Here is a 17,740-nt window from a genome sequence, read left to right as displayed (position 1 = left end):
AGCCTACAGCACCCGGTATTCCCAGGCGGTCTCCCATCCAAGTACTAACCAGGCCCGACCCTGCTTAGCTTCCGAGATCAGACGAGATCGGGCGCGTTCAGGGTGGTATGGCCGTAGACGTCAGCGCCTGCCGCCGCTCGCCCTAAGAGCCTGCTCAGCGGCCCCAGCCGCCGGCGCAGCGCGCCTTGGCCGCCCCGGCAGCCTCCAGCTTTGGCCGCCCAGCCCCGCCCCGGCCCGCCCCGGCCCGCCCCGGCCCGCCCCGCCTGGCCAAGGGTGCGGGTCCCGGCCAGCCGGCCCAAGAGTCCGGCCTCCAAGCAGGCAGGTGGCGGCGACCGGGAGGAAGGCAGTCAGCCAGGCGGGAAGGCCGCCCGGGTCGCGCCCCCTGCCCTTCCTGCGAAGCCCCACGGCCCCCCTCAGTCCGGCCGGGGCTCTCCTGCCGCCTGCTCGCCCCTCGCCCCCGGCGGCGGCACCGGGAGGCACTCGGGCCGCCTGCTTCCGCCGACATCTGGCCGAGCGCCTCTCGTCTCTCCCCCTGCCCAGCGTGGGGTGGCCCCGGCCTCCACTCGCCCTCCCCCCACCCCGGCCCGTCCCCTGGCGGGGCCTCCCTTTGCCTCCCCTTCCTCCAAGGGGCCCTCGCCGGGCCCGGCTCTCGGCCCCAGTCCCGGCCCCGGGCCCGGTCCCCGGCCCACCTGTCCCTCCCGCCTTTGCCCCTCGTCGCCCTCCTGGCCGGCCGTGGCCCTCCAGGGCCACGCGGGACTCGGAGGAGCACGGCGAACCCTTGCGCGCCAGGCTGCTCCTAGGTGCCGCGGAGGCCCTCTGGTACTTCCCACCGGACCCCCGAGCCCTGGTGCTGGCGGGGGAGGGCACCGGGGAGCGGCGAAAGACCACGCACGAGCCACACGCCTACCGACGAGGGACGTCCTGCCCACTGGCCAGTCAGGACCCCACGTAGGCTCCCGGTCCTGCTGGGGGGCTGGAGGTGGGGCAGGCGGCGCTTAGCCTGACGGGAGGGTCGGTGGGGGGCCAGGGCGGTGGGGCAGGCGCGTTGGCCCAGCTGCCCAGCTCACTGGTGAGCTTCCCCGATGGGAGGAGGGAGGGCGGGTTGTGGGGTGGGGTGGGGTGGCGGCGGGGGCGTGGGTGGGGACGGGCGACCGGCGCGGGGAGGGCGGCGGCCCCCGCCATCCGCACCTCACCCCCCGCTGACCGCGGGCAGGCTGCTTCTGGCCCTGGCGGTCCAGAGCCACAGCCCTGCAGGAAACGTGCGTGGCCGTCCCCGCCCCGCGCCCGGCGCCCCGCCCCCCGCATAGCCTCCAGCTCAACACCGCACCACCCCACCCGGCCTGGACCCCCGCACGCCCCTGCTGCGGTCTCGCACCTCTCGGGGAGGCCCCCAGCTCGACTGGCCCCGGCTCCCCTAGTTCTGTGTGCCCGACGGCCAGGAGGACCCGTCCTCACTCACTCATCGGGGTCAGGCCACTTGAGGCCACGTCTAGGCCCGCGCGGGACACCGGGCAGGAGGGCACCTGTTCCTCCCGGGCACGAGATCCCCACCTCAAGGCCGCCTCACCACCGCCCCCACGCCCGCCTCGTCGCCTCCCCGACCCCCCTCCCCCCCCCCACGCCACACCTCAGAGAGAGAGGCTGGCTAGTCGGCCGAGTGTCCGGCGGCCACCGCCACCACCACCGTTGTGGCCGTCTCACGTCCCCACCCGCACCCCCAGCCCCAGGCCCAGCCCCAGCCCCAGCCTCAGCCCCAGCCCCAGCCCCACCCCCACCCCCAGAGTACACGAAGCAAGTTGCCCGGGGAGGGCAAGGGGCCCGCCCGCCCCGGGTGTCTTCTCCTCCCAATCCACTAGCAGACATCCCGGCACACCAGGAGGCAGGCCTGCAGAGCCAGGAAGGGTGGGCAGAGCCCGAGGGAAGGAGGGCAGCCGAGCAGCCAAGTTGGGGCAGAGGCCGGTCGGAGTGGAGGGTGGGGGGGCGGCAGGGCGGAGGCGGCCCGGGTGGCTCCCGAAGGCCCTCTGAGCCAGGGGCCTGCCCCCGCTGGACAAGGACAGAGCTCCGGCCCCAAGGAGAGGCTCTGGCGCCACGGGGAGCGTCTCCCACCGCCACGAGGGCAGGGCGCGCTCCCGCAGGGCCTGAACCTGAAGGCCCGGGCGGGGGGTGGGAGCGGGGGAGAGTAGGGGCGGCCGGGAAGCGCTGCGGCCCGACTGGACTGGAGTGCCGGGCCGCCGTCGTCCGCCGTCGTCGTCGTCGCCGTCGTCTTCCTCGTCGACGCCGCCGCCACCCCCGAAGCTTTCCTGGTGCCCGAGGGCCGCTGGCCGGGCCCCTGGGCCGGGCTTCCTGGCCTGGTTGCGTCCCTGTCCGTGTCCGTGTGTCCCTGTGCCCCGTGGGTTGGCGGCAAAAGAGAAAAGGAGGCGTAAAAGCCTACAGCACCCGGTATTCCCAGGCGGTCTCCCATCCAAGTACTAACCAGGCCCGACCCTGCTTAGCTTCCGAGATCAGACGAGATCGGGCGCGTTCAGGGTGGTATGGCCGTAGACGTCAGCGCCTGCCGCCGCTCGCCCTAAGAGCCTGCTCAGCGGCCCCAGCCGCCGGCGCAGCGCGCCTTGGCCGCCCCGGCAGCCTCCAGCTTTGGCCGCCCAGCCCCGCCCCGGCCCGCCCCGCCTGGCCAAGGGTGCGGGTCCCGGCCAGCCGGCCCAAGAGTCCGGCCTCCAAGCAGGCAGGTGGCGGCGACCGGGAGGAAGGCAGTCAGCCAGGCGGGAAGGCCGCCCGGGTCGCGCCCCCTGCCCTTCCTGCGAAGCCCCACGGCCCCCCTCAGTCCGGCCGGGGCTCTCCTGCCGCCTGCTCGCCCCTCGCCCCCGGCGGCGGCACCGGGAGGCACTCGGGCCGCCTGCTTCCGCCGACATCTGGCCGAGCGCCTCTCGTCTCTCCCCCTGCCCAGCGTGGGGTGGCCCCGGCCTCCACTCGCCCTTCCCCCACCCCGGCCCGTCCCCTGGCGGGGCCTCCCTTTGCCTCCCCTTCCTCCAAGGGGCCCTCGCCGGGCCCGGCTCTCGGCCCCAGTCCCGGCCCCGGGCCCGGTCCCCGGCCCACCTGTCCCTCCCGCCTTTGCCCCTCGTCGCCCTCCTGGCCGGCCGTGGCCCTCCAGGGCCACGCGGGACTCGGAGGAGCACGGCGAACCCTTGCGCGCCAGGCTGCTCCTAGGTGCCGCGGAGGCCCTCTGGTACTTCCCACCGGACCCCCGAGCCCTGGTGCTGGCGGGGGAGGGCACCGGGGAGCGGCGAAAGACCACGCACGAGCCACACGCCTACCGACGAGGGACGTCCTGCCCACTGGCCAGTCAGGACCCCACGTAGGCTCCCGGTCCTGCTGGGGGGCTGGAGGTGGGGCAGGCGGCGCTTAGCCTGACGGGAGGGTCGGTGGGGGGCCAGGGCGGTGGGGCAGGCGCGTTGGCCCAGCTGCCCAGCTCACTGGTGAGCTTCCCCGATGGGAGGAGGGAGGGCGGGTTGTGGGGTGGGGTGGGGTGGCGGCGGGGGCGTGGGTGGGGACGGGCGACCGGCGCGGGGAGAGCGGGCGGCCCCCGCCATCCGCACCTCACCCCCCGCTGACCGCGGGCAGGCTGCTTCTGGCCCTGGCGGTCCAGAGCCACAGCCCTGCAGGAAACGTGCGTGGCCGTCCCCGCCCCGCGCCCGGCGCCCCGCCCCCCGCATAGCCTCCAGCTCAACACCGCACCACCCCACCCGGCCTGGACCCCCGCACGCCCCTGCTGCGGTCTCGCACCTCTCGGGGAGGCCCCCAGCTCGACTGGCCCCGGCTCCCCTAGTTCTGTGTGCCCGACGGCCAGGAGGACCCGTCCTCACTCACTCATCGGGGTCAGGCCACTTGAGGCCACGTCTAGGCCCGCGCGGGACACCGGGCAGGAGGGCACCTGTTCCTCCCGGGCACGAGATCCCCACCTCAAGGCCGCCTCACCACCGCCCCCACGCCCGCCTCGTCGCCTCCCCGACCCCCCTCCCCCCCCCCACGCCACACCTCAGAGAGAGAGGCTGGCTAGTCGGCCGAGTGTCCGGCGGCCACCGCCACCACCACCGTTGTGGCCGTCTCACGTCCCCACCCGCACCCCCAGCCCCAGGCCCAGCCCCAGCCCCAGCCTCAGCCCCAGCCCCAGCCCCACCCCCACCCCCAGAGTACACGAAGCAAGTTGCCCGGGGAGGGCAAGGGGCCCGCCCGCCCCGGGTGTCTTCTCCTCCCAATCCACTAGCAGACATCCCGGCACACCAGGAGGCAGGCCTGCAGAGCCAGGAAGGGTGGGCAGAGCCCGAGGGAAGGAGGGCAGCCGAGCAGCCAAGTTGGGGCAGAGGCCGGTCGGGGTGGAGGGTGGGGGGGCGGCAGGGCGGAGGCGGCCCGGGTGGCTCCCGAAGGCCCTCTGAGCCAGGGGCCTGCCCCCGCTGGACAAGGACAGAGCTCCGGCCCCAAGGAGAGGCTCTGGCGCCACGGGGAGCGTCTCCCACCGCCACGAGGGCAGGGCGCGCTCCCGCAGGGCCTGAACCTGAAGGCCCGGGCGGGGGGTGGGAGCGGGGGAGAGTAGGGGCGGCCGGGAAGCGCTGCGGCCCGACTGGACTGGAGTGCCGGGCCGCCGTCGTCCGCCGTCGTCGTCGTCGCCGTCGTCTTCCTCGTCGACGCCGCCGCCACCCCCGAAGCTTTCCTGGTGCCCGAGGGCCGCTGGCCGGGCCCCTGGGCCGGGCTTCTTGGCCTGGTTGCGTCCCTGTCCGTGTCCGTGTGTCCCTGTGCCCCGTGGGTTGGCGGCAAAAGAGAAAAGGAGGCGTAAAAGCCTACAGCACCCGGTATTCCCAGGCGGTCTCCCATCCAAGTACTAACCAGGCCCGACCCTGCTTAGCTTCCGAGATCAGACGAGATCGGGCGCGTTCAGGGTGGTATGGCCGTAGACGTCAGCGCCTGCCGCCGCTCGCCCTAAGAGCCTGCTCAGCGGCCCCAGCCGCCGGCGCAGCGCGCCTTGGCCGCCCCGGCAGCCTCCAGCTTTGGCCGCCCAGCCCCGCCCCGGCCCGCCCCGGCCCGCCCCGGCCCGCCCCGCCTGGCCAAGGGTGCGGGTCCCGGCCAGCCGGCCCAAGAGTCCGGCCTCCAAGCAGGCAGGTGGCGGCGACCGGGAGGAAGGCAGTCAGCCAGGCGGGAAGGCCGCCCGGGTCGCGCCCCCTGCCCTTCCTGCGAAGCCCCACGGCCCCCCTCAGTCCGGCCGGGGCTCTCCTGCCGCCTGCTCGCCCCTCGCCCCCGGCGGCGGCACCGGGAGGCACTCGGGCCGCCTGCTTCCGCCGACATCTGGCCGAGCGCCTCTCATCTCTCCCCCTGCCCAGCGTGGGGTGGCCCCGGCCTCCACTCGCCCTCCCCCCACCCCGGCCCGTCCCCTGGCGGGGCCTCCCTTTGCCTCCCCTTCCTCCAAGGGGCCCTCGCCGGGCCCGGCTCTCGGCCCCAGTCCCGGCCCCGGGCCCGGTCCCCGGCCCACCTGTCCCTCCCGCCTTTGCCCCTCGTCGCCCTCCTGGCCGGCCGTGGCCCTCCAGGGCCACGCGGGACTCGGAGGAGCACGGCGAACCCTTGCGCGCCAGGCTGCTCCTAGGTGCCGCGGAGGCCCTCTGGTACTTCCCACCGGACCCCCGAGCCCTGGTGCTGGCGGGGGAGGGCACCGGGGAGCGGCGAAAGACCACGCACGAGCCACACGCCTACCGACGAGGGACGTCCTGCCCACTGGCCAGTCAGGACCCCACGTAGGCTCCCGGTCCTGCTGGGGGGCTGGAGGTGGGGCAGGCGGCGCTTAGCCTGACGGGAGGGTCGGTGGGGGGCCAGGGCGGTGGGGCAGGCGCGTTGGCCCAGCTGCCCAGCTCACTGGTGAGCTTCCCCGATGGGAGGAGGGAGGGCGGGTTGTGGGGTGGGGTGGGGTGGCGGCGGGGGCGTGGGTGGGGACGGGCGACCGGCGCGGGGAGGGCGGCGGCCCCCGCCATCCGCACCTCACCCCCCGCTGACCGCGGGCAGGCTGCTTCTGGCCCTGGCGGTCCAGAGCCACAGCCCTGCAGGAAACGTGCGTGGCCGTCCCCGCCCCGCGCCCGGCGCCCCGCCCCCCGCATAGCCTCCAGCTCAACACCGCACCACCCCACCCGGCCTGGACCCCCGCACGCCCCTGCTGCGGTCTCGCACCTCTCGGGGAGGCCCCCAGCTCGACTGGCCCCGGCTCCCCTAGTTCTGTGTGCCCGACGGCCAGGAGGACCCGTCCTCACTCACTCATCGGGGTCAGGCCACTTGAGGCCACGTCTAGGCCCGCGCGGGACACCGGGCAGGAGGGCACCTGTTCCTCCCGGGCACGAGATCCCCACCTCAAGGCCGCCTCACCACCGCCCCCACGCCCGCCTCGTCGCCTCCCCGACCCCCCTCCCCCCCCCCACGCCACACCTCAGAGAGAGAGGCTGGCTAGTCGGCCGAGTGTCCGGCGGCCACCGCCACCACCACCGTTGTGGCCGTCTCACGTCCCCACCCGCACCCCCAGCCCCAGGCCCAGCCCCAGCCCCAGCCTCAGCCCCAGCCCCAGCCCCACCCCCACCCCCAGAGTACACGAAGCAAGTTGCCCGGGGAGGGCAAGGGGCCCGCCCGCCCCGGGGAGGGCAAGGGGCCCGCCCGCCCCGGGTGTCTTCTCCTCCCAATCCACTAGCAGACATCCCGGCACACCAGGAGGCAGGCCTGCAGAGCCAGGAAGGGTGGGCAGAGCCCGAGGGAAGGAGGGCAGCCGAGCAGCCAAGTTGGGGCAGAGGCCGGTCGGGGTGGAGGGTGGGGGGGCGGCAGGGCGGAGGCGGCCCGGGTGGCTCCCGAAGGCCCTCTGAGCCAGGGGCCTGCCCCCGCTGGACAAGGACAGAGCTCCGGCCCCAAGGAGAGGCTCTGGCGCCACGGGGAGCGTCTCCCACCGCCACGAGGGCAGGGCGCGCTCCCGCAGGGCCTGAACCTGAAGGCCCGGGCGGGGGGTGGGAGCGGGGGAGAGTAGGGGCGGCCGGGAAGCGCTGCGGCCCGACTGGACTGGAGTGCCGGGCCGCCGTCGTCCGCCGTCGTCGTCGTCGCCGTCGTCTTCCTCGTCGACGCCGCCGCCACCCCCGAAGCTTTCCTGGTGCCCGAGGGCCGCTGGCCGGGCCCCTGGGCCGGGCTTCCTGGCCTGGTTGCGTCCCTGTCCGTGTCCGTGTGTCCCTGTGCCCCGTGGGTTGGCGGCAAAAGAGAAAAGGAGGCGTAAAAGCCTACAGCACCCGGTATTCCCAGGCGGTCTCCCATCCAAGTACTAACCAGGCCCGACCCTGCTTAGCTTCCGAGATCAGACGAGATCGGGCGCGTTCAGGGTGGTATGGCCGTAGACGTCAGCGCCTGCCGCCGCTCGCCCTAAGAGCCTGCTCAGCGGCCCCAGCCGCCGGCGCAGCGCGCCTTGGCCGCCCCGGCAGCCTCCAGCTTTGGCCGCCCAGCCCCGCCCCGGCCCGCCCCGCCTGGCCAAGGGTGCGGGTCCCGGCCAGCCGGCCCAAGAGTCCGGCCTCCAAGCAGGCAGGTGGCGGCGACCGGGAGGAAGGCAGTCAGCCAGGCGGGAAGGCCGCCCGGGTCGCGCCCCCTGCCCTTCCTGCGAAGCCCCACGGCCCCCCTCAGTCCGGCCGGGGCTCTCCTGCCGCCTGCTCGCCCCTCGCCCCCGGCGGCGGCACCGGGAGGCACTCGGGCCGCCTGCTTCCGCCGACATCTGGCCGAGCGCCTCTCGTCTCTCCCCCTGCCCAGCGTGGGGTGGCCCCGGCCTCCACTCGCCCTCCCCCCACCCCGGCCCGTCCCCTGGCGGGGCCTCCCTTTGCCTCCCCTTCCTCCAAGGGGCCCTCGCCGGGCCCGGCTCTCGGCCCCAGTCCCGGCCCCGGGCCCGGTCCCCGGCCCACCTGTCCCTCCCGCCTTTGCCCCTCGTCGCCCTCCTGGCCGGCCGTGGCCCTCCAGGGCCACGCGGGACTCGGAGGAGCACGGCGAACCCTTGCGCGCCAGGCTGCTCCTAGGTGCCGCGGAGGCCCTCTGGTACTTCCCACCGGACCCCCGAGCCCTGGTGCTGGCGGGGGAGGGCACCGGGGAGCGGCGAAAGACCACGCACGAGCCACACGCCTACCGACGAGGGACGTCCTGCCCACTGGCCAGTCAGGACCCCACGTAGGCTCCCGGTCCTGCTGGGGGGCTGGAGGTGGGGCAGGCGGCGCTTAGCCTGACGGGAGGGTCGGTGGGGGGCCAGGGCGGTGGGGCAGGCGCGTTGGCCCAGCTGCCCAGCTCACTGGTGAGCTTCCCCGATGGGAGGAGGGAGGGCGGGTTGTGGGGTGGGGTGGGGTGGCGGCGGGGGCGTGGGTGGGGACGGGCGACCGGCGCGGGGAGAGCGGGCGGCCCCCGCCATCCGCACCTCACCCCCCGCTGACCGCGGGCAGGCTGCTTCTGGCCCTGGCGGTCCAGAGCCACAGCCCTGCAGGAAACGTGCGTGGCCGTCCCCGCCCCGCGCCCGGCGCCCCGCCCCCCGCATAGCCTCCAGCTCAACACCGCACCACCCCACCCGGCCTGGACCCCCGCACGCCCCTGCTGCGGTCTCGCACCTCTCGGGGAGGCCCCCAGCTCGACTGGCCCCGGCTCCCCTAGTTCTGTGTGCCCGACGGCCAGGAGGACCCGTCCTCACTCACTCATCGGGGTCAGGCCACTTGAGGCCACGTCTAGGCCCGCGCGGGACACCGGGCAGGAGGGCACCTGTTCCTCCCGGGCACGAGATCCCCACCTCAAGGCCGCCTCACCACCGCCCCCACGCCCGCCTCGTCGCCTCCCCGACCCCCCTCCCCCCCCCACGCCACACCTCAGAGAGAGAGGCTGGCTAGTCGGCCGAGTGTCCGGCGGCCACCGCCACCACCACCGTTGTGGCCGTCTCACGTCCCCACCCGCACCCCCAGCCCCAGGCCCAGCCCCAGCCCCAGCCTCAGCCCCAGCCCCAGCCCCACCCCCACCCCCAGAGTACACGAAGCAAGTTGCCCGGGGAGGGCAAGGGGCCCGCCCGCCCCGGGTGTCTTCTCCTCCCAATCCACTAGCAGACATCCCGGCACACCAGGAGGCAGGCCTGCAGAGCCAGGAAGGGTGGGCAGAGCCCGAGGGAAGGAGGGCAGCCGAGCAGCCAAGTTGGGGCAGAGGCCGGTCGGGGTGGAGGGTGGGGGGGCGGCAGGGCGGAGGCGGCCCGGGTGGCTCCCGAAGGCCCTCTGAGCCAGGGGCCTGCCCCCGCTGGACAAGGACAGAGCTCCGGCCCCAAGGAGAGGCTCTGGCGCCACGGGGAGCGTCTCCCACCGCCACGAGGGCAGGGCGCGCTCCCGCAGGGCCTGAACCTGAAGGCCCGGGCGGGGGGTGGGAGCGGGGGAGAGTAGGGGCGGCCGGGAAGCGCTGCGGCCCGACTGGACTGGAGTGCCGGGCCGCCGTCGTCCGCCGTCGTCGTCGTCGCCGTCGTCGTCCTCGTCGACGCCGCCGCCACCCCCGAAGCTTTCCTGGTGCCCGAGGGCCGCTGGCCGGGCCCCTGGGCCGGGCTTCTTGGCCTGGTTGCGTCCCTGTCCGTGTCCGTGTGTCCCTGTGCCCCGTGGGTTGGCGGCAAAAGAGAAAAGGAGGCGTAAAAGCCTACGGCACCCGGTATTCCCAGGCGGTCTCCCATCCAAGTACTAACCAGGCCCGACCCTGCTTAGCTTCCGAGATCAGACGAGATCGGGCGCGTTCAGGGTGGTATGGCCGTAGACGTCAGCGCCTGCCGCCGCTCGCCCTAAGAGCCTGCTCAGCGGCCCCAGCCGCCGGCGCAGCGCGCCTTGGCCGCCCCGGCAGCCTCCAGCTTTGGCCGCCCAGCCCCGCCCCGGCCCGCCCCGGCCCGCCCCGGCCCGCCCCGCCTGGCCAAGGGTGCGGGTCCCGGCCAGCCGGCCCAAGAGTCCGGCCTCCAAGCAGGCAGGTGGCGGCGACCGGGAGGAAGGCAGTCAGCCAGGCGGGAAGGCCGCCCGGGTCGCGCCCCCTGCCCTTCCTGCGAAGCCCCACGGCCCCCCTCAGTCCGGCCGGGGCTCTCCTGCCGCCTGCTCGCCCCTCGCCCCCGGCGGCGGCACCGGGAGGCACTCGGGCCGCCTGCTTCCGCCGACATCTGGCCGAGCGCCTCTCGTCTCTCCCCCTGCCCAGCGTGGGGTGGCCCCGGCCTCCACTCGCCCTCCCCCCACCCCGGCCCGTCCCCTGGCCGGGCCTCCCTTTGCCTCCCCTTCCTCCAAGGGGCCCTCGCCGGGCCCGGCTCTCGGCCCCAGTCCCGGCCCCGGGCCCGGTCCCCGGCCCACCTGTCCCTCCCGCCTTTGCCCCTCGTCGCCCTCCTGGCCGGCCGTGGCCCTCCAGGGCCACGCGGGACTCGGAGGAGCACGGCGAACCCTTGCGCGCCAGGCTGCTCCTAGGTGCCGCGGAGGCCCTCTGGTACTTCCCACCGGACCCCCGAGCCCTGGTGCTGGCGGGGGAGGGCACCGGGGAGCGGCGAAAGACCACGCACGAGCCACACGCCTACCGACGAGGGACGTCCTGCCCACTGGCCAGTCAGGACCCCACGTAGGCTCCCGGTCCTGCTGGGGGGCTGGAGGTGGGGCAGGCGGCGCTTAGCCTGACGGGAGGGTCGGTGGGGGGCCAGGGCGGTGGGGCAGGCGCGTTGGCCCAGCTGCCCAGCTCACTGGTGAGCTTCCCCGATGGGAGGAGGGAGGGCGGGTTGTGGGGTGGGGTGGGGTGGGGTGGGGTGGGGTGGCGGCGGGGGCGTGGGTGGGGACGGGCGACCGGCGCGGGGAGGGCGGGCGGCCCCCGCCATCCGCACCTCACCCCCCGCTGACCGCGGGCAGGCTGCTTCTGGCCCTGGCGGTCCAGAGCCACAGCCCTGCAGGAAACGTGCGTGGCCGTCCCCGCCCCGCGCCCGGCGCCCCGCCCCCCGCATAGCCTCCAGCTCAACACCGCACCACCCCACCCGGCCTGGACCCCCGCACGCCCCTGCTGCGGTCTCGCACCTCTCGGGGAGGCCCCCAGCTCGACTGGCCCCGGCTCCCCTAGTTCTGTGTGCCCGACGGCCAGGAGGACCCGTCCTCACTCACTCATCGGGGTCAGGCCACTTGAGGCCACGTCTAGGCCCGCGCGGGACACAGGGCAGGAGGGCACCTGTTCCTCCCGGGCACGAGATCCCCACCTCAAGGCCGCCTCACCACCGCCCCCACGCCCGCCTCGTCGCCTCCCCGACCCCCCTCCCCCCCCCCCACGCCACACCTCAGAGAGAGAGGCTGGCTAGTCGGCCGAGTGTCCGGCGGCCACCGCCACCACCACCGTTGTGGCCGTCTCACGTCCCCACCCGCACCCCCAGCCCCAGGCCCAGCCCCAGCCCCAGCCTCAGCCCCAGCCCCAGCCCCACCCCCACCCCCAGAGTACACGAAGCAAGTTGCCCGGGGAGGGCAAGGGGCCCGCCCGCCCCGGGTGTCTTCTCCTCCCAATCCACTAGCAGACATCCCGGCACACCAGGAGGCAGGCCTGCAGAGCCAGGAAGGGTGGGCAGAGCCCGAGGGAAGGAGGGCAGCCGAGCAGCCAAGTTGGGGCAGAGGCCGGTCGGGGTGGAGGGTGGGGGGGCGGCAGGGCGGAGGCGGCCCGGGTGGCTCCCGAAGGCCCTCTGAGCCAGGGGCCTGCCCCCGCTGGACAAGGACAGAGCTCCGGCCCCAAGGAGAGGCTCTGGCGCCACGGGGAGCGTCTCCCACCGCCACGAGGGCAGGGCGCGCTCCCGCAGGGCCTGAACCTGAAGGCCCGGGCGGGGGGTGGGAGCGGGGGAGAGTAGGGGCGGCCGGGAAGCGCTGCGGCCCGACTGGACTGGAGTGCCGGGCCGCCGTCGTCCGCCGTCGTCGTCGTCGCCGTCGTCGTCCTCGTCGACGCCGCCGCCACCCCCGAAGCTTTCCTGGTGCCCGAGGGCCGCTGGCCGGGCCCCTGGGCCGGGCTTCTTGGCCTGGTTGCGTCCCTGTCCGTGTCCGTGTGTCCCTGTGCCCCGTGGGTTGGCGGCAAAAGAGAAAAGGAGGCGTAAAAGCCTACGGCACCCGGTATTCCCAGGCGGTCTCCCATCCAAGTACTAACCAGGCCCGACCCTGCTTAGCTTCCGAGATCAGACGAGATCGGGCGCGTTCAGGGTGGTATGGCCGTAGACGTCAGCGCCTGCCGCCGCTCGCCCTAAGAGCCTGCTCAGCGGCCCCAGCCGCCGGCGCAGCGCGCCTTGGCCGCCCCGGCAGCCTCCAGCTTTGGCCGCCCAGCCCCGCCCCGGCCCGCCCCGGCCCGCCCCGGCCCGCCCCGCCTGGCCAAGGGTGCGGGTCCCGGCCAGCCGGCCCAAGAGTCCGGCCTCCAAGCAGGCAGGTGGCGGCGACCGGGAGGAAGGCAGTCAGCCAGGCGGGAAGGCCGCCCGGGTCGCGCCCCCTGCCCTTCCTGCGAAGCCCCACGGCCCCCCTCAGTCCGGCCGGGGCTCTCCTGCCGCCTGCTCGCCCCTCGCCCCCGGCGGCGGCACCGGGAGGCACTCGGGCCGCCTGCTTCCGCCGACATCTGGCCGAGCGCCTCTCGTCTCTCCCCCTGCCCAGCGTGGGGTGGCCCCGGCCTCCACTCGCCCTCCCCCCACCCCGGCCCGTCCCCTGGCGGGGCCTCCCTTTGCCTCCCCTTCCTCCAAGGGGCCCTCGCCGGGCCCGGCTCTCGGCCCCAGTCCCGGCCCCGGGCCCGGTCCCCGGCCCACCTGTCCCTCCCGCCTTTGCCCCTCGTCGCCCTCCTGGCCGGCCGTGGCCCTCCAGGGCCACGCGGGACTCGGAGGAGCACGGCGAACCCTTGCGCGCCAGGCTGCTCCTAGGTGCCGCGGAGGCCCTCTGGTACTTCCCACCGGACCCCCGAGCCCTGGTGCTGGCGGGGGAGGGCACCGGGGAGCGGCGAAAGACCACGCACGAGCCACACGCCTACCGACGAGGGACGTCCTGCCCACTGGCCAGTCAGGACCCCACGTAGGCTCCCGGTCCTGCTGGGGGGCTGGAGGTGGGGCAGGCGGCGCTTAGCCTGACGGGAGGGTCGGTGGGGGGCCAGGGCGGTGGGGCAGGCGCGTTGGCCCAGCTGCCCAGCTCACTGGTGAGCTTCCCCGATGGGAGGAGGGAGGGCGGGTTGTGGGGTGGGGTGGGGTGGCGGCGGGGGCGTGGGTGGGGACGGGCGACCGGCGCGGGGAGGGCGGCGGCCCCCGCCATCCGCACCTCACCCCCCGCTGACCGCGGGCAGGCTGCTTCTGGCCCTGGCGGTCCAGAGCCACAGCCCTGCAGGAAACGTGCGTGGCCGTCCCCGCCCCGCGCCCGGCGCCCCGCCCCCCGCATAGCCTCCAGCTCAACACCGCACCACCCCACCCGGCCTGGACCCCCGCACGCCCCTGCTGCGGTCTCGCACCTCTCGGGGAGGCCCCCAGCTCGACTGGCCCCGGCTCCCCTAGTTCTGTGTGCCCGACGGCCAGGAGGACCCGTCCTCACTCACTCATCGGGGTCAGGCCACTTGAGGCCACGTCTAGGCCCGCGCGGGACACCGGGCAGGAGGGCACCTGTTCCTCCCGGGCACGAGATCCCCACCTCAAGGCCGCCTCACCACCGCCCCCACGCCCGCCTCGTCGCCTCCCCGACCCCCCTCCCCCCCCCCCACGCCACACCTCAGAGAGAGAGGCTGGCTAGTCGGCCGAGTGTCCGGCGGCCACCGCCACCACCACCGTTGTGGCCGTCTCACGTCCCCACCCGCACCCCCAGCCCCAGGCCCAGCCCCAGCCCCAGCCTCAGCCCCAGCCCCAGCCCCACCCCCACCCCCAGAGTACACGAAGCAAGTTGCCCGGGGAGGGCAAGGGGCCCGCCCGCCCCGGGTGTCTTCTCCTCCCAATCCACTAGCAGACATCCCGGCACACCAGGAGGCAGGCCTGCAGAGCCAGGAAGGGTGGGCAGAGCCCGAGGGAAGGAGGGCAGCCGAGCAGCCAAGTTGGGGCAGAGGCCGGTCGGAGTGGAGGGTGGGGGGGCGGCAGGGCGGAGGCGGCCCGGGTGGCTCCCGAAGGCCCTCTGAGCCAGGGGCCTGCCCCCGCTGGACAAGGACAGAGCTCCGGCCCCAAGGAGAGGCTCTGGCGCCACGGGGAGCGTCTCCCACCGCCACGAGGGCAGGGCGCACTCCCGCAGGGCCTGAACCTGAAGGCCCGGGCGGGGGGTGGGAGCGGGGGAGAGTAGGGGCGGCCGGGAAGCGCTGCGGCCCGACTGGACTGGAGTGCCGGGCCGCCGTCGTCCGCCGTCGTCGTCGTCGCCGTCGTCTTCCTCGTCGACGCCGCCGCCACCCCCGAAGCTTTCCTGGTGCCCGAGGGCCGCTGGCCGGGCCCCTGGGCCGGGCTTCCTGGCCTGGTTGCGTCCCTGTCCGTGTCCGTGTGTCCCTGTGCCCCGTGGGTTGGCGGCAAAAGAGAAAAGGAGGCGTAAAAGCCTACAGCACCCGGTATTCCCAGGCGGTCTCCCATCCAAGTACTAACCAGGCCCGACCCTGCTTAGCTTCCGAGATCAGACGAGATCGGGCGCGTTCAGGGTGGTATGGCCGTAGACGTCAGCGCCTGCCGCCGCTCGCCCTAAGAGCCTGCTCAGCGGCCCCAGCCGCCGGCGCAGCGCGCCTTGGCCGCCCCGGCAGCCTCCAGCTTTGGCCGCCCAGCCCCGCCCCGGCCCGCCCCGCCTGGCCAAGGGTGCGGGTCCCGGCCAGCCGGCCCAAGAGTCCGGCCTCCAAGCAGGCAGGTGGCGGCGACCGGGAGGAAGGCAGTCAGCCAGGCGGGAAGGCCGCCCGGGTCGCGCCCCCTGCCCTTCCTGCGAAGCCCCACGGCCCCCCTCAGTCCGGCCGGGGCTCTCCTGCCGCCTGCTCGCCCCTCGCCCCCGGCGGCGGCACCGGGAGGCACTCGGGCCGCCTGCTTCCGCCGACATCTGGCCGAGCGCCTCTCGTCTCTCCCCCTGCCCAGCGTGGGGTGGCCCCGGCCTCCACTCGCCCTCCCCCCACCCCGGCCCGTCCCCTGGCGGGGCCTCCCTTTGCCTCCCCTTCCTCCAAGGGGCCCTCGCCGGGCCCGGCTCTCGGCCCCAGTCCCGGCCCCGGGCCCGGTCCCCGGCCCACCTGTCCCTCCCGCCTTTGCCCCTCGTCGCCCTCCTGGCCGGCCGTGGCCCTCCAGGGCCACGCGGGACTCGGAGGAGCACGGCGAACCCTTGCGCGCCAGGCTGCTCCTAGGTGCCGCGGAGGCCCTCTGGTACTTCCCACCGGACCCCCGAGCCCTGGTGCTGGCGGGGGAGGGCACCGGGGAGCGGCGAAAGACCACGCACGAGCCACACGCCTACCGACGAGGGACGTCCTGCCCACTGGCCAGTCAGGACCCCACGTAGGCTCCCGGTCCTGCTGGGGGGCTGGAGGTGGGGCAGGCGGCGCTTAGCCTGACGGGAGGGTCGGTGGGGGGCCAGGGCGGTGGGGCAGGCGCGTTGGCCCAGCTGCCCAGCTCACTGGTGAGCTTCCCCGATGGGAGGAGGGAGGGCGGGTTGTGGGGTGGGGTGGGGTGGCGGCGGGGGCGTGGGTGGGGACGGGCGACCGGCGCGGGGAGAGCGGGCGGCCCCCGCCATCCGCACCTCACCCCCCGCTGACCGCGGGCAGGCTGCTTCTGGCCCTGGCGGTCCAGAGCCACAGCCCTGCAGGAAACGTGCGTGGCCGTCCCCGCCCCGCGCCCGGCGCCCCGCCCCCCGCATAGCCTCCAGCTCAACACCGCACCACCCCACCCGGCCTGGACCCCCGCACGCCCCTGCTGCGGTCTCGCACCTCTCGGGGAGGCCCCCAGCTCGACTGGCCCCGGCTCCCCTAGTTCTGTGTGCCCGACGGCCAGGAGGACCCGTCCTCACTCACTCATCGGGGTCAGGCCACTTGAGGCCACGTCTAGGCCCGCGCGGGACACCGGGCAGGAGGGCACCTGTTCCTCCCGGGCACGAGATCCCCACCTCAAGGCCGCCTCACCACCGCCCCCACGCCCGCCTCGTCGCCTCCCCGACCCCCCTCCCCCCCCCCACGCCACACCTCAGAGAGAGAGGCTGGCTAGTCGGCCGAGTGTCCGGCGGCCACCGCCACCACCACCGTTGTGGCCGTCTCACGTCCCCACCCGCACCCCCAGCCCCAGGCCCAGCCCCAGCCCCAGCCTCAGCCCCAGCCCCAGCCCCACCCCCACCCCCAGAGTACACGAAGCAAGTTGCCCGGGGAGGGCAAGGGGCCCGCCCGCCCCGGGTGTCTTCTCCTCCCAATCCACTAGCAGACATCCCGGCACACCAGGAGGCAGGCCTGCAGAGCCAGGAAGGGTGGGCAGAGCCCGAGGGAAGGAGGGCAGCCGAGCAGCCAAGTTGGGGCAGAGGCCGGTCGGGGTGGAGGGTGGGGGGGCGGCAGGGCGGAGGCGGCCCGGGTGGCTCCCGAAGGCCCTCTGAGCCAGGGGCCTGCCCCCGCTGGACAAGGACAGAGCTCCGGCCCCAAGGAGAGGCTCTGGCGCCACGGGGAGCGTCTCCCACCGCCACGAGGGCAGGGCGCGCTCCCGCAGGGCCTGAACCTGAAGGCCCGGGCGGGGGGTGGGAGCGGGGGAGAGTAGGGGCGGCCGGGAAGCGCTGCGGCCCGACTGGACTGGAGTGCCGGGCCGCCGTCGTCCGCCGTCGTCGTCGTCGCCGTCGTCTTCCTCGTCGACGCCGCCGCCACCCCCGAAGCTTTCCTGGTGCCCGAGGGCCGCTGGCCGGGCCCCTGGGCCGGGCTTCTTGGCCTGGTTGCGTCCCTGTCCGTGTCCGTGTGTCCCTGTGCCCCGTGGGTTGGCGGCAAAAGAGAAAAGGAGGCGTAAAAGCCTACAGCACCCGGTATTCCCAGGCGGTCTCCCATCCAAGTACTAACCAGGCCCGACCCTGCTTAGCTTCCGAGATCAGACGAGATCGGGCGCGTTCAGGGTGGTATGGCCGTAGACGTCAGCGCCTGCCGCCGCTCGCCCTAAGAGCCTGCTCAGCGGCCCCAGCCGCCGGCGCAGCGCGCCTTGGCCGCCCCGGCAGCCTCCAGCTTTGGCCGCCCAGCCCCGCCCCGGCCCGCCCCGGCCCGCCCCGGCCCGCCCCGCCTGGCCAAGGGTGCGGGTCCCGGCCAGCCGGCCCAAGAGTCCGGCCTCCAAGCAGGCAGGTGGCGGCGACCGGGAGGAAGGCAGTCAGCCAGGCGGGAAGGCCGCCCGGGTCGCGCCCCCTGCCCTTCCTGCGAAGCCCCACGGCCCCCCTCAGTCCGGCCGGGGCTCTCCTGCCGCCTGCTCGCCCCTCGCCCCCGGCGGCGGCACCGGGAGGCACTCGGGCCGCCTGCTTCCGCCGACATCTGGCCGAGCGCCTCTCATCTCTCCCCCTGCCCAGCGTGGGGTGGCCCCGGCCTCCACTCGCCCTCCCCCCACCCCGGCCCGTCCCCTGGCGGGGCCTCCCTTTGCCTCCCCTTCCTCCAAGGGGCCCTCGCCGGGCCCGGCTCTCGGCCCCAGTCCCGGCCCCGGGCCCGGTCCCCGGCCCACCTGTCCCTCCCGCCTTTGCCCCTCGTCGCCCTCCTGGCCGGCCGTGGCCCTCCAGGGCCACGCGGGACTCGGAGGAGCACGGCGAACCCTTGCGCG

General features: G+C 75.3%; 8 non-coding genes across 8 annotated transcripts; all 8 read right to left on the bottom strand.

The window, feature by feature from the left end:
• LOC135229871 (5S ribosomal RNA) lies at positions 1–119 on the bottom strand. Its single transcript, XR_010320538.1, has one exon. It is a non-coding gene; the product is annotated as a 5S ribosomal RNA (ribosomal RNA).
• A 2,305-nt stretch (positions 120–2,424) lies between these two features.
• LOC135229870 (5S ribosomal RNA) lies at positions 2,425–2,543 on the bottom strand. Its single transcript, XR_010320537.1, has one exon. It is a non-coding gene; the product is annotated as a 5S ribosomal RNA (ribosomal RNA).
• A 2,286-nt stretch (positions 2,544–4,829) lies between these two features.
• Positions 4,830–4,948, bottom strand: LOC135229869 (5S ribosomal RNA). Its single transcript, XR_010320536.1, has one exon. It is a non-coding gene; the product is annotated as a 5S ribosomal RNA (ribosomal RNA).
• A 2,332-nt stretch (positions 4,949–7,280) lies between these two features.
• Positions 7,281–7,399, bottom strand: LOC135229868 (5S ribosomal RNA). Its single transcript, XR_010320535.1, has one exon. It is a non-coding gene; the product is annotated as a 5S ribosomal RNA (ribosomal RNA).
• Positions 7,400–9,684: 2,285 nt separating this feature from the next.
• On the bottom strand, positions 9,685–9,803 carry LOC135229866 (5S ribosomal RNA). Its single transcript, XR_010320533.1, has one exon. It is a non-coding gene; the product is annotated as a 5S ribosomal RNA (ribosomal RNA).
• A 2,322-nt stretch (positions 9,804–12,125) lies between these two features.
• LOC135229855 (5S ribosomal RNA) lies at positions 12,126–12,244 on the bottom strand. Its single transcript, XR_010320522.1, has one exon. It is a non-coding gene; the product is annotated as a 5S ribosomal RNA (ribosomal RNA).
• Positions 12,245–14,550: 2,306 nt separating this feature from the next.
• On the bottom strand, positions 14,551–14,669 carry LOC135229867 (5S ribosomal RNA). Its single transcript, XR_010320534.1, has one exon. It is a non-coding gene; the product is annotated as a 5S ribosomal RNA (ribosomal RNA).
• A 2,286-nt stretch (positions 14,670–16,955) lies between these two features.
• Positions 16,956–17,074, bottom strand: LOC135229865 (5S ribosomal RNA). The gene has a single exon (XR_010320532.1). It is a non-coding gene; the product is annotated as a 5S ribosomal RNA (ribosomal RNA).
• Positions 17,075–17,740: the final 666 nt, after the last annotated feature.

Source organism: Loxodonta africana, unplaced genomic scaffold (assembly GCF_030014295.1).
Source record: "Loxodonta africana isolate mLoxAfr1 unplaced genomic scaffold, mLoxAfr1.hap2 scaffold_588, whole genome shotgun sequence".
NCBI classification, from domain to species: Eukaryota; Metazoa; Chordata; class Mammalia; order Proboscidea; family Elephantidae; genus Loxodonta; species Loxodonta africana.
Note: the sequence above shows the minus strand (reverse complement) of the source record. Positions and strands in the feature narration are given on the sequence as shown.